Source organism: Camelus ferus, chromosome 3 (assembly GCF_009834535.1).
Source record: "Camelus ferus isolate YT-003-E chromosome 3, BCGSAC_Cfer_1.0, whole genome shotgun sequence".
In the NCBI taxonomy this organism is placed as follows: domain Eukaryota; kingdom Metazoa; phylum Chordata; class Mammalia; order Artiodactyla; family Camelidae; genus Camelus; species Camelus ferus.
The window spans coordinates 30,451,111-30,470,228 of record NC_045698.1 but is presented as its reverse complement, the minus strand read 5'-3'; positions in this window follow the sequence as shown (position 1 = coordinate 30,470,228).

Here is a 19,118-nt window from a genome sequence, read left to right as displayed (position 1 = left end):
ATTTTTATTAGGTATAACAATAGTATTGTGATTATATTTTTAAGCCCTTCTCTGTTAGCAATACCTACTGAAGTAGTTATAGGTAAAATAATATGAAGTCTGGAAAAATCTAGGATTTGTTCCCAGTCAATAGGAAAGCGAAGAAAGCCAAAGCATGAGGAAAAAGATAAAATAAAACTGGCAAATTACTGGCAATTGATGAAGCTGGGTGATAGATACACTGAAGTTCAGTATACTAATTATCTTTGTTTTTATGGGTGTTTGAAAAGATTTTTAAAGTTCTTGGACAAGTTCAGGTATGACACGTCAACCATCAACAGCTCTAGCCAGAACCTGTCTAACTGATCCTCCTTGATAAGACTGAGAAGCATATATACCACATACTTAACACACACACGATGCTGTGTGCTCATCTTCCTACCCTCGTTACTCGAGTATCTCAATTCTGCATGGCCCCAGGCCAAGGAAATAAGGGACTGAATACAGCCCTAAAAAATAATAGACAACATGAGTCACCTGGTTCCACAAGCTAGTGACACCATAAAAACATTTGATTGGGGGCTAGCCTGGTTTAGGGTAATATTGGCTTTACTTATGTTGGATGAGAAGTGTATTTGTTGGGACCCTTAATGGGGATGTTCCAGAATAATGACAATATTTAGATATCAAAGCTGAATGAAAAATGAGACACTCCCAAAATTCATAAACTGGATTTACAACCCCTTTCTGGCACCATGCTTTCTCTATGGACCACATCACAGAAGGATCTCATTAGAAATAAAATACACAAACAGCGTATGTGACGACTTTGCAATCCTCTAATGCTTCGGGGCTAGTGGACTAGATGTGCAAACAACAACACTATCAAATGATCCAGAACAACATCTTAAATCCCTTTGTGAAATATTTGGTGCTGTTGAAAAAAAAGAAAATTGTGACACAAGATCAGCTGTAAGAACACTGTTATGCAGTTTTAAATGATAAAAATTAAAACTTCTGAAAAAAATACTTCTGAGTCATAGAAAGCACACAGATTTTTGAGTCAGGCAAAGGTTCATTCAAATCCCACTTCCATCACTTGCCCAGGTGTGTATCCTGTGGGCAGGCTGTTTAACTTCTCCAAGCCGCACTTTCTTCATTTGTCAAGGGGAAATGAAAAGGCCTATTTAACAAGGCTGTTGTAAGGATTAAAGACGATCTTACACACACACACACACACACACACACACACACACAAGTCCTTAGTAAAACACATAATGAGAACTAAATAAATAGTAACTATTATATTACATGAGTTGGATTGACGAAATGTTGTAGCCATTTAAGATGGGAGGCTCTAAAATTGTTTCACTATAAAACTGGAAAAAAGGAGTTCAACAAACTGTTTTAAAGACTATTTCAGATCCATAACAAAACATGAACACTTAATGGATCATTTATCAATGCTGAATGCAAGTCTCCTCTGATGTGGTGCGAAGAGGTACCTAATTCTACATGCAAAAGCCAAAATTACATTACTGAAAATGCCTTGGGTGAAGAGAACAGTTGCTCAGTGGAAATTTCAGTTTACTGTTTCCTACTCATGAAATTTCCATTGGTCCATTTACCACATCACTTTAATTGCTTCTCATTGATTCCTGCCCAGCCTGGTGTGCAATTCCCATGGCTACGCCTGCCTTGTGTGCTCATCCATTATTTCGCCTCAAAAATGCATTTACCTTTTTCTTTGTCACATAAATACAGTCTTCCCTCAGTATCCGAGGGCGATTGGGTCTGAGACCCCCGTAGATACCAAAATCCATGGATGCTCAAATCTCTTATATTAAAGTGGCATAGTATTTTCATATAACCTACACACATCCTGCTGTATACTTTAAATTGTCTCTAGATTACTTATAATACATAATACAATGTAAATCCTATGTAAGTGGTTGCCAGAATGAGGCAGATTCAAGTTTTGCTTTTTGAAATATCCTGTAATTTTTTTTCCCAAATATCTTTGATCCACAGAACCTGGAGATATGGAAGGCTAACCCTACTTGATTGTCCATTTTTTTATAGTATACCTTCATAAATTTATTAGTAAGGTCATTTCTAGTGTGTGATAATTTGAGGAGGCTAACTCTTACCTATTCCTTTGCAAACTCACCATTTATGGAACAAACTAATATCATAAACATGCCTCAGTCAGTTGTTTCTTCTTTGGCATTTGCAAAACACTTTGTATTAATAATAACAGTAGCTAAAACTTACTGAGCACTCATGTGCTAATAACTCTACTAAATGTCTAAAATGCATCAAATAGCATAATCCTAAAACAACCCTATAAAGAAGGTACTATTATAATCTCCATTGCATAACACGGAAACTGAGGCTGAGAAATGTTCAGCTAGTTTCTAGAGTTCACATAGCTAGTATATGGAAGAATTGGAATAAAAGCTCAGTAAGTCAGATTCCAGAAACTTCCCTGTTATTTTTTTCCCTCTTGGTAGTTAGGATTCTATCTTGTAATTACTGTATAAGCTTTTAATATTATTTATCAAATAATAAAAATACAAGCTCCAAGCCAATAAATACCTTATCATTCATCTGTGTCCCCCCAGTGCTTTAACTTAGACTCTGGCAGATATATAAACAATCTATCTTTGTTGAATGGATAAATCTAGTTGCTGTCACACAAAAATGTAATATCTTCAGTAAAGTTGCTAGATTTTTGCTTCATTTTGTTTTTTAACCAAATCTGAAGAATTTAATATTACTCATTACCAACAGACTAACATTAATTTTTAAAAACATTCTGATCTATTAATTTACTACAAACCCCCTGAGAATGTTACATGAGATATAATATGTCAGTAGCCTAGTATTTTTGGTACTTACATGCCCCTCTTATAAATTCCTAATTCTACCAAAATCCAATTCTCTGCCTATCTGTGCCTAGCGTGAGAAACTCTGTGTGACTAAAGCAAACCACCATGCCATGGGTCTTACTTTACATTTCTTTCCAGCTACCTAAAAAGGGCTCTTGATACTGCCTGGCAATTGTTATGTCCCTGGTCCATTCACTGTACTGCTTGCCCAGAAATCTCTCTCTCAATGCTCTGTTTGAACTGCAAACACCTCCTCCGTCTCCTCCCCCTCAGCTCTGGGCCTTACAGAAAACAGAAGAGCAGCTTTCACATCTTCCCCTCACCACACCCACTGCTCTATGCACCCTACCTCCCTGCCTGTTAGAACCGGTGAACTGCCCACGCTCCGAGACCAGCTCCTCCGCGTTTCCATGGTTCTCGTCTGCTCTCACTAAATCCAGGTCCTGGCTTCTGCGGTTGCTCCTACTCTCTTCTGCATCACCAGTTTTCCTCTCACCGGATCAACAGCGTTATTTTCTTCTTCTTGAAACACTTCCTTCCCTTACTTATGAGATATCACTCCCTCTTGGTTCTTTTCCTATTTCAGTGGCTGCTCTTATTCAGTCCCCTTTGCTGATTTTTTTCCCTTATCTTCCAAAATGTTAAATGTTAAAGTACTAAGACCTATTCTGTTCTCTATCCATACTCACTCCTAGGTGAGCTCAGGTTGATAAATTCTATCGATACCTTTATGACCTTCAACCCCAATTTCTCCCTGAACTCTTGTCTCTTACATAAAGCATTTTCACTTAGATTATTAAAGGCATCTCAAATTGAATATGTCCAAAATTAAATTCTTGATTTCCCACCCCAAAACCTACTCCTCTCCAAATTTTTCTCATTCCAATGAATGGCAACTCCATCTTTCTTCTTGTTCAGGCCAAAAACTTTAAAGTGACCCTTAATTCTTTTCACTCTATCAGCAAATCCTGTCGGCACTATCTTAACAATAAGTATCGAATATGACCACTACTCACTGGCATTGTTAATATACTAACTGGAATCACTGACATTTTACCAAGAGATTATTGGCCTCCCAACTGGTATCCCTGCTTCTATCCCTCCTCATCTTCAGTCAGCTGAATAGCAGAGTGATCTTTTTAAAAATATGTCTCTTCCTATATCCTTTTCCTCTTCTTTCCTTCCTTATTTTCCCATCCTTTAAAAATTAGGACCTAAAGAAATTAGGAAAAGCAAAGCAAGGTATGCATCCCCCTTAGTAGGGGAGCTGTGTTGGCCCAGTGCAGGGTATCAAAGGCTCGACTGGGATAAGTAGTGTCCACATAGGAGGGCTTCCTGTAGTGGGGAGTCAGAGCTTTACTGAGGGTAGGAGGGCATCCATAGATGGGGTGGCCATGGACAGGGAATCACAGCCCAAGCAGAGCAAAGAGAGGATCAATGTGGGAGATCAGTCCAGCATGAGAAGTCAGAACTCAAACAGGGTCAGAAGGACATCCATGCAATATGGTGGTCTGATGTGGGGTGTCCAACAAAGGGATGTCCTGTGCAAGATGAGGAAGGAGTTCACATGGGTCAGGGGATGGCCAGGCATGAGGCACTAGGTTCAAGAGCCCAAATAGGGAGAGGGGGATCTTCACAAGGAGTGTGGTCAGAGAGTATCAGAGCCCAAGTGAGGTAAGAAGGATATCCATGCTATTTCTACTGTCTGGACATTACCCTGTGTCCATATAGGTGAGTGGCCAGGTGCAGAGGTCAAGACCTAAGCAGGAGGAGGAGGATGTCCACACACAGGGGCAGCCCAGCAGGGGGAAATAAGAATCTGAGCAAAAGAGGGTTCCATGCAGGCATGCAGCTAGATGTGGGTGTCAAAGTCCAAGCAGGGCAGGGAGACCATCCATGTAAGAGGAGCAGATGTGCATGACGTATTGGGGCTCCAGTGTGGTGACAAGAGCGTCCACAGGGAGAGTGCAACAGCAGCGTCAGGAATCCGGATACCTCCAAGGGGACTGGTCAAATAGGTAAACTTAGGGCAATGGGAGCACGTTTCCTTGCTGTTGAGTGACAAATATGAAAAGAGAGAAATAGAATCCCACTAGAATGGGGATGGAATATAGGTGTGAACTCATGGTTTTCAATACATAGAAATAAATGTAATTATATGTATGTGATTGTGTGTAAACGGCTGGATCTTTAACAATTAAACAGTAAACTGTTTACAGGGAACATATCAAAAACAGAAGGGCATAGAAATCTGAACATAAAATTATCAAACAAGATATACCACGCAGTGATGGGTTGGGTGTAAGAGGTACAGTCTAGTTCTTGAGCAAGACAGGTTCACGGGTGAGAAATTCAGTCACTGTGGCAACTGAATAACTCACATAGTGCTAAAATTAAGATAATGACTGTGAAACTTTAACGAAAGGAATACAGCTCATTCAACCATGAGGTGGTTAGAGTATTTTTGTGTGTGTTTGTGGGAGGCCAGTTGACTCCCTCACACAATCTAGCACAAGTCAACTCACCAAATCCAGTATCACTTTGTTTCTCCAAAATACTATCCCAACAGTATCCCAGAGTTTATCAGCCTCAATGAAAATTACTCTGACAAAGCTCACAAAAGCCTGGTTTGTAAAACCAACATGCTGACTCATTAATATTTAATGAGGGGGAAAAAAAAAAACCACTTACAGGTCAGGCTGACCGGTGTATTCTCTCCCTGGACCTACGTCAGAAGCCATACCAGAAGATGATCAAATGAACTTGGAATTTATGTAATTTTTCTCTGCTCCTTTCCCTCTCTCCAGATCCATTTTCTGCACTTCTTTGCTTTGCACTACGTCCAGAGAGGCTGTCCCCAATGGCCTGCACACATAACCCTACCCTTCTGGCCAGAGACTTCTGGTTGGATTCAGCTATTGAAAGGCACCAGCAGGAAATTCAAGGATGGGGAAAGAGAAAAGTTGGGATATTTCTTCCTCACTTCTTCCTTGCTTGGTTCCATGTCTATGGCAGGAAACTCATCCCTCAAGACCACAACTGCCACTGGGAATCTCATCATCTGTGGTCCAGCTCCACTGTCACTGGGCCCTGAGCCTGGAAACACCACTTCCTCCTCCAGGTAGGTAACCATTTCCAGTTGTGGCTAGTCTCTGTGGACCACCTCAGTATCCACTGTTAGTTCCCTCAACCTGCCCACACCTCTGTAAGTCTCTTCATTAGAATTATCTCAGCTGAATTGCATTTCCTGCCATTTGAATGAGTAATACAGTGTTTCTGAAATACCAAGTATTTTCAGTCTACTTAGAGTGACCTACCTTCTCAGTTGAAGCAGAAATGATGTAGGGTTCAGGACATTCTGTTTTCCTATCGAGATGAGTTGGTCACCCTAATCCTACTTGACTTCACCATATCTGCTTGCCACACCTGTATGGTTATTTATTTAATGCTTTGTTAAAATGGCTTCCTTTTGTTATTTCTTATTACTTTTAAAAGAAACTTTAAATCACTGTCTTAAATGGAAAACTAACATCATTTACCTTTGATCAATACAAGAAAATATACTATAGATATAAAAGTAAATGGAAACTAAGCAATAATATTAAATTTAACTAGAAACTATTACTACTTGCAAAGGGATCTGAGCCTGAGGCCTGCTCTCTCTATACTTAAAAGGAAGATTAGTGAGTGTCAGGCATTAAAGACATTCCAGCCCCAAATTAAACTTTCTGCCTGTTATATCAGAACATCTGGTAGAAATTGTAAGTGGATAACATTCTGACCGTACAAGTCTACATTATTTACCAATGTACAAGTATGACCTGTATCATCTTGATTACACCCAGTGGTACGTGCTCCAACCTTCTGGAGACAGTAGTCTAATGGGTGGTTAAACGCCTAGCAGAATCAGGCTCTACAATCTGGTGTCCCACTCTCCATAGCAGATATAACCAGCAGACTAACTACTGGCCTGATGGGCCCCCTTTACCGCAGGACAGTGCTGGGATGGACATCATCAACAGTTGCTTCTGACTTTGTTTCTATGATTCCAAGCCCTATTCTAATGAACACATTTTTTTTTCTTTGAATGCAGTAATCTTTTTACAGGAAATACTCAGGTCTTTTAAACCACAGAACAATTTGGTCTCCTTAAGGTAACTTCATAAATCTCTGTTACAGTGTGTGTTTATTAGGCATTTTAACTCTTAGGATACAGCCTTCTTTCCTCTTCATATTTTTAGAAGGCCACTTACTGTAACATTCACGTTCTACCTATAAATACAGAATACTCTGGCAACTTGTGGGCACGTATATGAGGGAGTGGGTAGGTATATGAGCAGTGGCCAGGTCTAATGTCATAGAAGAGGTGACACTGGAGTTCAGACTATGAAGATTAATTAGCTTTCTCTAGATGGAGAGTGGAAGCCAAGTTAATCTAGGCAGAAGGAAGAGTATGCTCAATGGCAAAGAATTATGAAAAAATAAAATATATTCAGGGATTGAAAGTAGTTGAATACGGTCTGGGAGGAGATGATTTTAACTTAAACAGTAGATTATCAGAGAACACAGTTCCTGCATAAAAATAAGGTAACCCAGACTTCATATAGTGGTGCGCAGTATGGCACGTAGGGGAAGGACATCAGGGTTTGGAGTCAGATTTGTGCTGTTATCTCAGATTCAGAAATTACTCTTTGTTCAACCCTGGGAAAATTACTTAACATCATAAGCCTCCATTTCCTCACCCATAAAGTAGGAAATAATAAGCAATTCTCCATATTTCATAGAGTTGTTATGAGGATTAAATTAGATAATATCCTTAAAACCAGTGATTCTCAACTGGGGATAATTTTGCCCCCTAGGACATTCAGTAATGTCTGGAGATATTTTTTATTGTCACAACTAGGAGAGGTGGGAAGGCTGCCACTGGCATCCAGTAGGTAAAAGTCAGGGATGCTGCTTAATGACCTACAATATACAGGACAGCCCCCATCACAGTCTTATTTGGGCCAAAATAAGGAAGGTGCTGAGTGAGGTTGAGAAACCCCATTTAGCCTAATGTCTGGCTTACTATATGCATTCAGTAAATGTTTCCAGAAAGAGGAGGAGGAGGAAGAGGACAAGGAGGAGGGATGATGCTGTACAAAGGATATGAGTTCTTTGCAGCTGCTTTCTGTTATGGTGAATGCCAACCCATTGTGCCCTGCTGTCATCAAGTGCACTCCCTAATCCCAGCCACCAGCTGTCTATCTACATGGACAATTGGTCACAGGGTGACTAGACAAGAATTACAGGCTGGTAGGCCTTGGAAGAGCAGTCAAGCACCTGACCACAATCAAGTTTAATAAAAACAGAGAAAGTAACCAAACCTCCCTATAACTCTAACACACAGCCACCATCTCCTGTCCTGTGAATAAGTATTTTGGGCCTGAGAACAATAAGTGGCAAGACCCAGTAGCCACGGTTGGCAGTTCATCTGGTCCACCAGCCTCGAAATAGTGAATAATTACAACTCAAATACTCAATAATTACAATAGTGGACCAGACATGTTTTAAAAAGGGATCACTAGCACACTATTTAAACAGGTCTCGCATATAAAATCTGGGAGGCCTAAAGACTTCTGATGAAGCTTCAGTCCAAAGGATGGTGTGGCAAAGCTAAGAACAGCTGGGGACAAAAACAGAGGCTGCCTTGATGTGCATATAGCGTCAGTGATAGTGAAGTTCTTTTTCAAACTAAGCTTCAGCTAACCACACTTTGGCAGAACAAAATACAGAAGCGAGGCTCTGCCAACAGAGGCTTGAGCCACAAACCAAGGAGCAATCTGCATGTATATATGATGTGGAAAGAACTGCTTGTCAGATGTTGGTTTTTCTCAGCCACAGCTTCACATACTGGGGTATCATCTTCAAATTATGAAGGACAGTTTGCTTCTTTAACTGCCCAGGCATGTGGGAAACTAATGACAGATAATGCCCTATGTTGACAAGTTAATGTCCCAGCAGGGAAAATCAATTAGGAAATGTGTCATTTAGGGTGCTGCCTATCCTTCCAGAATCAGCTCTAACAGTGTCTTTGTTTGAACTGACATGTCAGCTAAATGCTAAGGCTCTGGGGTCAGACGGCATTGGGTTTGGGTACTAGCACCACCGTTCACTTACTGTGTAATCTAGGAAAAGCTATAATGTCGCCAAACACCAATTTCATCTACTCTAGAATGGAGATGATAGTAACAACTTTGTAGAGGCGCAGTGAGGATTCAGTGCAATACTTCAGGTAGAATTCTTACCACTACACCCAGTACAGAGTAACTCTTAGGTGAATACCAGATGCCTGTGGCCCTTGGTGTCCATCAAAGAAATCACTCATCTTATGTTCATATCTCATCTCCTATATCTGAGAGCACAGGTCCTATCAATCATATTGCATGTTAATAACTGTGAATTGGGGCACAGGGGTCCACATACACTAAAAACAGAACTGTAAACAAAAAATCTGACTCATGAATTTGTTCATGATTCTTCCTAGAAATGGACTCAGCCTGTCTTCAGTTTTGATATATGTATTAAAATGTTTGCCCTTCCATGTTTTTTTTCACATCTGTACTGATACTATTTTGAGAAAAGTGTATATATATTTCTTTTGAAAAATTTCTTTCTCATATATTTTTCTATTTTTGCCATGTTACTGGTGGCAATCTTTAGATATCTTTCAGCAACAGATGCTCCACTGGGAAAAGTTTGCTCAGTTACATCCTTGTTCAGTCTCAGGAACTATAATGAGGAAATAAAACCATCTTTTCCTGAAATTCAAACACCACACATGGGACTATAAATACCTCTATTGAACTTTAAGCAACAGTTTGCTCCCTAAGTAAGTAGTTTGGTGAAATATGAATCAGCTTCACAGGTAGAAAGAGAGTAGTCATAGGTCAGAACACCAGCCTGAGAGAAAGGAAGGGAAGAAGTGTGAATTTAATTGAACTGGTATTTCCCCTGATTGCTTTGTGACTGGGAACTTACTGGTCTTCATTAGTAAGTGAAACATGAAGAGAAATGTCATGAAAGTTAACATTTTTTGACAGCTTAGGATGTCCTAGGCACTGTTCTGTCTTTAATGTATGTTAATCACAGCAGTCTTATGAAGTGGAAACCCTGGCACCCTCATTTTGCAGGATGAGGGAAAGGAGGTAAGAGAAGTAAGGAACCAAGATTACATGGCTAGTAGTGGCAGATCTGGGGTTTAAACCCAAGCAGTGTGAATCCAGAGCCTTCCCTTTTAACATCTAAGACCTTTAAATGAAAGTAAAGGAATACTGCCTATAAGACATCATTTAAAATCTAGACAACAACCCATTTCACAAAATAACATTATGGAATGAAACGATGTTCTCATCACATAACAATTTAAATGATTTTGCTTCCAGCCAAAGATTAATGTTGTATTTTAAGGAGAGTAAAGAGGACTTTTAGTTCACAAGGCTTGGACAGTTAGCCTACAAAACATTCAGAATTTGCTGAGTGTAATAATGATCTTAATGGGTTTTCTTTTTCCTCCCAAGAGCTTAACATTTTTACCAGAAGGGAAGATATTTTCTCCAAATGTTCTAACAATTACAAAGAACTGTCTTAAATTTTTCTAAATTTTCATTGCCTTATTCTACTTAATTCACAAATTTCCATTTCCCCTTACATGAATAAACCATGAACTCAGTCTTTTTCCTCATTAGCTCATAAGCACCATCTAGTGAAGAAACAGAATAATTACAGAACAATTCCTGCTGGCGGTCACAATTTAATCTGTACTAATAAAGCCTAAATCAGCACCATTTTATATCATTGTTCTCAAAGAGAAGAAGACTTGTTCAATGCATACATTATGGCTAAGGTTTAAAATATCTATTCCAATTTTTATTATAGTTTTAAGTTTTTAGAAATGAGGATTAGCTTGCTTTCTATTTCCAATTCCTGCTGGCCTTTCCACTACTGTTGGCTGTGTGTCCTCAGACAGTATTTTAAGTGACACACTTCACTGTACCAATAACCCAGGATGGTTTTTGAAATTTGTTTTTCTGTATCAGCCCATACTCTGCTTTCTTCCTCCTTCTTTTCATGTATCACACTATAGTGCTTATATATATATGTATATATACATATTCTCTAGTCATTTATCGAGGACAATCTCTACCCTCAAGAAGCTCACAGTTCAGTAGGTGTAGACTTTAGGGAAACAGAATATTACAGCTGATATGATAGAGTATAATGTAGAATTATAGTCAGAAGGGTCAGAAAGAATTGGCTAGCATTTTGCAATTTCGTCGAAAGGCAAGGAGTTCATCATTCTACAAGTAGAAGCTCTTAGTCAACCTCCATTTAACCAACTCACCACATTAACCAAAGCTCTCCATTTACATCTGTAAAATACATTGACTCACACCCACTGCACAGTGAATGCTTAGGGCTAGAAGGCTATCTAAACACTCATGAACATCTGTTTCTACCAGCCAAGTTGGATGCTTAACAAGACACAGTTGGGTTTTGTTCCCAGATATGTTTATGCCAGTTCTAGTTGTAGTTACACAACATTAATTACACAACTTAAATAATTACTACATCAATCAAATATGAGTTCAAAAACTGGTGTCAAATTAGGCGGATGTGAGACAAGCATAGAAGATTAGGGAGAAATGTAACAATCTAGAAGAGTTCTGCATTCAGATTGGTTTGAAGATGTTTTTAGAATCTTGCTCTAATTTCTCAAAAAACCTGGAAATCTTAGCTGATGGCTTATGGGTGTGTTTTATGCAAGACAGACAATGCACAGCCTTCCTAGGGTGTCAGACTTTAAAAGGAAATAAACAAGAGATCATAAAAGAATTCATAGTAGAGAATAATACTTTAAAAGTGGCACAGAGGTATAAGAATAGTGTCAAAGAAGGCAAAATACAGCTTTAGCTCAAGACTGTGGAAAAACAGAACAATTAGCTGGGCTTTTTAAACTGTATTTAGAGAAAAATGAGAGCGTGAGAGGTGAAAGTCTCTGCACCTCGGTAGGTGATGCCACAGTAAGGGGGAGCACAGGTAAGGCTGATCTCCTCGAATCTCATTTTCCTTCCTTCTTTGTAAAGTATAGTGAACTTCAGCTGGAAAAGGCAGAAGATAGGACTTTATAAATAACCTCCTAACTCCCGTAGAAGGTGCATACATGAGACTTGCACTATTTCCAGGTGTAAATTCAGAATACATCCTTCGCCTGCTGACTCTGCTGTCAGCCATCTTCGAGGAATCAAGACAAGCAGCAACAGCGCTGACAGGGCACAAGCATATTCCCCACCTTCCAAAAGTGGCACGAAGTAGATACCGAAAATGACCAACTGGGAATATACTAACCATCCTCAGCTACATTCTAGAACAAATTATTAAAGCCTCAGACCATGAGCATCTAAAAAGGGAACAGTGTCGAGTGTGAATCATGATTAGTTCACAGGAAACAGATCCTACCAGAACTCACCCATTACTGTTTTTATGTTTATTAGGTTAGTCAGTTTCCTATTTCTGTGTATTTTTGGAAAATATTTGCCAAGCTTTTAAAGATACCCTTCTGGACAAAAAGTGAAGACATGTGAGTTCAATAGATTTATTGTTGTTTGTACCTAAAACGTCCTGATTAATGGATCAAAGTCAGCCTTGGAGAGGAGTCTGGAGCACATGTTGTTCAGTTTCATCCTAAGCCCTACAAAATGAGGAAATTTTTTTTTCCTTTCAATGAATTCAGTAAGAAAATTGGTGCCATACTTGCAGGTGGCAGAAAGTTAGAAGGAGCATTCAACCCGTTGGATGGCAGACTCGGATCCCTATCCCAAAGGATAGAAAATGGGTCAAATAAGTCATTAAAAAAAAATGGGACATTGCAGTACACATTGTAACTGATTGTACTTCAATTAAAAAAAAAACTACAGAGTGCAAATAGAAGAGAAATTAATTATCAGTAGCCTGGGTGAGAAAAGAGTTAAGGATTTTAATTACGTTCAATATAATAAAAAGAAGTGCCAAGAGGTAATGTGCACATAGACTAAATTAATTATAGTAGTTAGAGTAGTAGAACCCTAAAAAGGGGACATTTTCCATAGTGGCTGGTCAGTGACATCAGATGTTAGAGAGATATCCAAGAAAATAAGTTCTGAGATTTATATTTAGTGAAAAGAACATCACTGTTGACTTTCAAGAGAGTAATTTCTGCTAAATAATTCGGGTAGGAGCCAACAACAAAGGTTTTTGAGGACTAATGAGAGTATGAGCAAAAAAAAGTAAACTACCCACTTGAGAGCTTTGACTGGTAAAGGAAAGAAAGTAGCATTTAAGCAGAGAAGATAAACTAGTATTGGATTATTAAATTCTCTTGTTTTAGAGAACTTTGATAATTTTATGCAACTGAGCAAAAAACAAAACTATTATCAAAACTAAGAAGCAATATGACTTGTGTCCTTACATTATTATACCATTTCAACCATGCTCTGCCTCTAATAACCTATACAGTTTTATATTTTATTTTAATTTTATACTTACTGTATAAATAAGCATATCAGAAAGACTAGGTCTGAGGTAATAGGAATAGAGTATAGTTTAGCAGACTTATTGGACTAATATAAAGAAAGGAGGAGTCTACACTGTGGATGGAAGGACAATTTTCTACAAAAACTTGAGCAGCTCTACTGTATAGAATCAATCTCACGGGGAACATGAACTAGCATGGGGAAAAGAAGGTCAGAAGATGATGGGAAACCCAGACAATAACAAAAAGGAGGACCAGAAATGGAGGCAGGACAGAGGAACTGCCCAAACTAGTCTAGACTACAGGTTTCATAACTTTCTATTAAAGAAGGAATGGTAGTCAACGCTAGACCCATGATGTGCTTTGTAGCCTGTTGTATGGATATATATGCTTAAGTACATACTAAGATCTACAGCTACACTATTTAAAAAGAAAGAAAGAAAAGGAAAACTCAAGAGTAGCCTGCACTTAAAAACAAGTAGTTCACATTCTAGGAGTGAAGCACATGATCCTTCTTGTGGCATCACATCAAAATGACAGATTCTGGATTTCTAAAAGGTGAAGAAATCTTTTGGAAAAATTGACTCTGCCAAACACATGCATGAAGTTAAGCAAATGTCAAATGGGTACATTAAACTACTTCTTTGCTCCTTTGTTTAGCATCCCATAGAGTTCACAAATTACAAGTAGTTCCCAACTTACTAAGAGGTTGTTTTCTAAAAGTTAGTTGGCAAATCAGTTCTGTGTCAGCATAGCACTGTGGTTCGGAGTGGAGCCAACTGCCCGGATTCAAATCCTGACTCCACCACCTACTTAATTGGACTCTGAGCTCCCACATCCCACATGGGATGCTTACTCAAAGGATTGTTCTGTTATGATTAGTAAGTTATTCCATTGAAAATCTTTAGAATCCTGCCTGGCACAAAATGAGTGTTCAATGAATGTTAGCTATTATTACAATTAGCACACTTAGAGGAACAGGAACACAGTTAAGTAGTTCCTAGAACGGAAGGCTCACAGGGCTGTGGTTATGGGAAAGGACAGGAGAGAAATACATCACCAGGGATTTGGTTAATATCTTTACCTCTCCATATACGTAAAAGGAGACTTCTCTCTGGGTTATATCTCCCAAAGTGTTCAGCAGAACACATTTAAATTCCAAAGAGTATGCTAAGCAAAAAAATTAATTAAATGCTTAATTAAAATTTCAGTTACCAGATGACAATGGGAAATGCTGTACATTATATCCTTTCTTCTTGGAGATTTACAGCATATATTATCAGTACTACGATTAAAAAGAGAAAAATACTGTTGAATTTTGTTTAATCCAGCATTTCCTGAACTTTTATAACAATAGAACCCATTTTTCTCTTACCTGCCATTCCCATCACATTTTGGGAAATGCTTCTCCAGGTCAATTACTTCCCAAATATTCTAAATTGAAGAATAAACAGCAGTTATCCCTAAGGAAATAAAAATGGAGGCTTTTGACTCACAACCCTCAGAGGATTATAAAATGCTATTCATAAGTGGAATATTGGTTAAATCACAATTGCTGTTCTTGCTCAACCCACTGAAAATCAGAATAGCAATGTTAAAATGTAAAGCTCCAACACTTCCTTTTTTCCTGCTCATAATAGTAAACCCACTATAAGCAAGTTTTGTGTTTTATTACTACAGACTTTAAGGAAGATAAATCTGAATACTGCAAAATGTACTAAAGCATTATTGTTCAGACTTAGCATGGTGATCATTTTGCAGCATATACAAATACAGAATCATTATGTGGTACACCTGAAACTAATATAATGTTATATGGCAATTATACCTCAATAAAAAAGAGCATTATAGTCTTTCCTTCATAAATCTGAAATTGTTTAATTATAAAAGAAAAGGAAGCTTTTAACTATTATTGCATGGAAAAACAGGAATAATTTTTATGGCAGCCCAGTGATGTTTTTACAATGCATGTTAGCTCTTACTAGTTTTCTTGCTTCTGGGAATGCTTTTGTCCATGGATTAGAATTTAAATGGATAGGCATTTGTAAGGGAACCCACACTGCTCTAATAAGTCTTAGTTTCAGCATACTGCTCTTCACTTTTATTTCCCCCCTCTTGAATCATCTCATAGAGCTTTTAGAATCCCATGTGCCTTCTTTTTTGCCCACAATAGTAACAAAACACCCAGTCCAGGCACAAAAATTTCTATAGTGCATAGGTAAAACAGAATTTAATTATTTAGGATTTCAGTTCATTCATTCATTCATTTAACAAATATGTATTGAGTATGTTCCAGGTGTCAGAATATATGCTAAGTATTGAGAATACTGTAGTGGGCAAAAATAGACAAGATCTCTACCCTAGTGGAGCTTATAGTTCCAGGAGGTATAAATTACATATTTCAAAAGTTGAACTGAGATTTCTCTGAAGAAGAAATACTTAGTTTTATGAGTGTATACAATAGGAGAATTAATCGGGAGTTCTGGGTTGCTTCCCTATGGAAGTATACATGGAGTCAAGAGTTGAAGAAAGAGTAGTAGTTAACTGGATGGCAAAATAGGGGAAGAGCCTAGTAGACAGAAGTAAAAGTGTGGGCAAAGCCCTCTGGCAAGCAAGGGCCCGGTCTGGTACACAGTCCTTCTTAGTTAACCATTTCCTGGGAAAGCAAACTAACAAACTTACTCTGGTTCAGTGGTGAATGATGAGAATAACATTATGTGTCTGGGGATAGTTGCATGTTCATCATTGGAGATGGGAATTCTTAGCTTAGGAGAACAAAAATTTATTATTTAAGTAATGTTGAAGATTCAAGTACCAGGACAGGCTGATAAGGAGATATTCTGGGGTAAGCAGGGTTTCCATGTCTCTCAACTCATGCTGCCTAGAGGAAAGATCATCCATTCTTCCACAGGAAAAGGGGAAATGAAGACAATGGAAAGAAGTAAGAAGGAATCTAAGGAAGGGGTAAAAAAAAAAAAAAAAAAAAAAAAAACAGTCAGAACTAAGTTAATGAATGGTTTTTGCTTTTAAAAGGAACAGTTTGCTGTTAATGATTTGTCACAGCTTCTTTTAGTCTTCCATCACTGTGTAGCCAACCACTCCCAAACAACAATTTGTTATTTCACAAAATACTGTTTGTTTGGCATCCTGGCAAGGTTTAGCTGGTGGTTCTCCTGCTCCAACGATGTTGCTCATGCAGCTGCCTTCAGCTGGTAAATCTAAGACAACTCCAACCCTCCAAAACCATCTCCAGGTGGCCTTTCATGACTCACCCCAGCTTCTTTACAGCATGGCAACAGGCTCCCAGGAAGGAACTTTCCAAAAGGCCAAGTCCCCATGTACAGGCATTTTATCAAGACTGTCTGTATGTCACTTGTTAATGCCCCACTGGCTAAAACAAGTCACCTGGTCAAGCCCAGTCAGAAAAGGATTGATTTCAATATGCAATAATGAGTGCTCTTTGAATTTCTAAAAACGGTGTCAGTCTTACCTGTTTGTGAGCATACACTATCACCAAAGCATATCTGAAACATTTAGCCTCCTCCTTTCATCATATATTCAAACATGCTCCCCACACATTCCCACTCTGCCACAAAGAAGATAGACTTTACAAGTGTCTTAAATCCCCCCATGGTAGTAAATTATGCCCTTTGGGAAAAAAAAGAAATCATTAACTGAATTTGCCATTCAATCCATTTGTAAAAGGTGGTGAAATGTGAGTCACCTAATTTTGATATTTACTAGGAGAAATGGTTGAAATCATTAAATGAAATGTTTTGACCATCATAACTTCAATGACATATAAGGAAAAGGTTGTAAAAAAAATCCTAGGAATGTTATTTTTTATTTTACCTTTCCTTGAGAACAGCATAAGGAAAGGGAAATTAGTCAGTACCAAAATTGAAAAAGGACTATTGAAAAGGAGTTTAAGAAAAATTAGTGACTATTTCAACAGTCATGACCCCATGCCTCCCCATCAAAATAACCTGGAAAATAGCAGTTCTCTAGCACAAGAGTTTTGCTATTCATTTAAAATCTATATTGTGATCCATATTTGAAGAGAATTACTTCCTTTGAGATTTCTTGGTTGAGTTAATTTCACATGCTTTCTCCTTCCTTTAAAATGCCTGTTCCTTCCTTGTGTGCCTAATCATCTCTCACTCATCTTCCAGAACACTTCTCTGCAACATGTTCCCAGAATTTCCTACTCTTACCCAGGCAACCGTAATCATTCTCTTCTACAAGCTAACCTCCATAACTTGCATATCATTTAAGTTTTACACTTACACCTAATTATAATTATATTGTTCCTCTGTGCATCCCATACTTCACTGCAAGGGACCATGTCACAGGTATCTGTTACCTGGCACAGCACAAAGCACAGGATAAATAATAAAGGCTTAGGCTTTTCATTGCCATATGCTCACGTATTTTATAGACAAGAGGCCAAACTAAGTCAGTGGTGGAAGGAACAGAATTCAGAACATTTCAAGTCTAAGAAATTTCTCACATCACCTTATAATCTCGAAAATGTCATTACTGCTACTATTAGCTCTTTTTTAGCTTCTTTTACTTAAAATTGCAACTCCTTACTCCCTTCCAAAATTCTCATGCCAATATTCTGATTCTTCTCTCCTTTGAACATCCCCTTCCTTCATTTGGGATTTAAAAGAACTACCATAATTTGGGTTTCACCCAACTCATGAATGTCCCTTTGGTCTCTCTCTTGCCAGGGTCTTTTTCTCCCCATCTCATGGGAGTGAACGTCCCTCATGCTCAGCAGTAGCCACCCCACTCTTCTCACCCTCTGGTTCCTCCTTGACAATCCCCTGCTTATCCCACAGGCACCCGTATTTTGAGAAAACCCAGTATGCGAAGCTCTTCCTTACTGCCCCATGTTCTCCCTTGAAGTCTGTTGCAGGTAATAGCATGAGAATATTGTCATGGCAGTTTTAAATAGCCATGATTTAATACCTTGTGATTTAACATCTTCTTTGTTTTGCTCAATTAATTGCAATTCCATGGGGGAAAAATATTATTCTACAGAAGCAAAAAGCTTATGCATAAAATAGGAACCGTGAGATTTATTTAAACAACCAAGCACTTGTAAATTAAGGAAAAAAAATATAGCTAACTGGCAAAAGATATGGCTCTTGTTGTTCCATCTATCACAGGATAATTACAGGAAGATTGTGATGCTTTGTGTTCCAATTTCTCCAGTTGAAAGTTACAATTAATAACATCCACAGAAGTCACTATTTTTTAAAAAATATTTCGTCAGTACAAAGAAAAATTAGTTGGGCTAGAAATGCTAACTTGTGTTCTTAAAAAGACAATAATTATCAGAAAAGCTGCATTTTGAACTTGCTTTGTTTCAGATGTGCTCCAGCTATGACTGAATGTTTCTTTTCAACTTTTGGCTATAGATTTAATACAAAAGCACTGTTGATAAATTGAAATTAGATAATCAAGCACTTTACATTCCTCGTAGGGCAGGGAGGAAAAAAAAAAACTTTCCCCCAAACAACTTAGTCTCACTAAATTTTTAAAAATACAGATTTCTGAAGAAATTCAGTTAGTCTCAAGAGAGTAATTAAATTGGCCCCTCTTTAAACTTCCTTGCTGGAAGTATTTGGATTAATTCCATTTCAAATTATGGAAACAATAGAGCACCTACTACTTTCTTTGTGGAAATAACA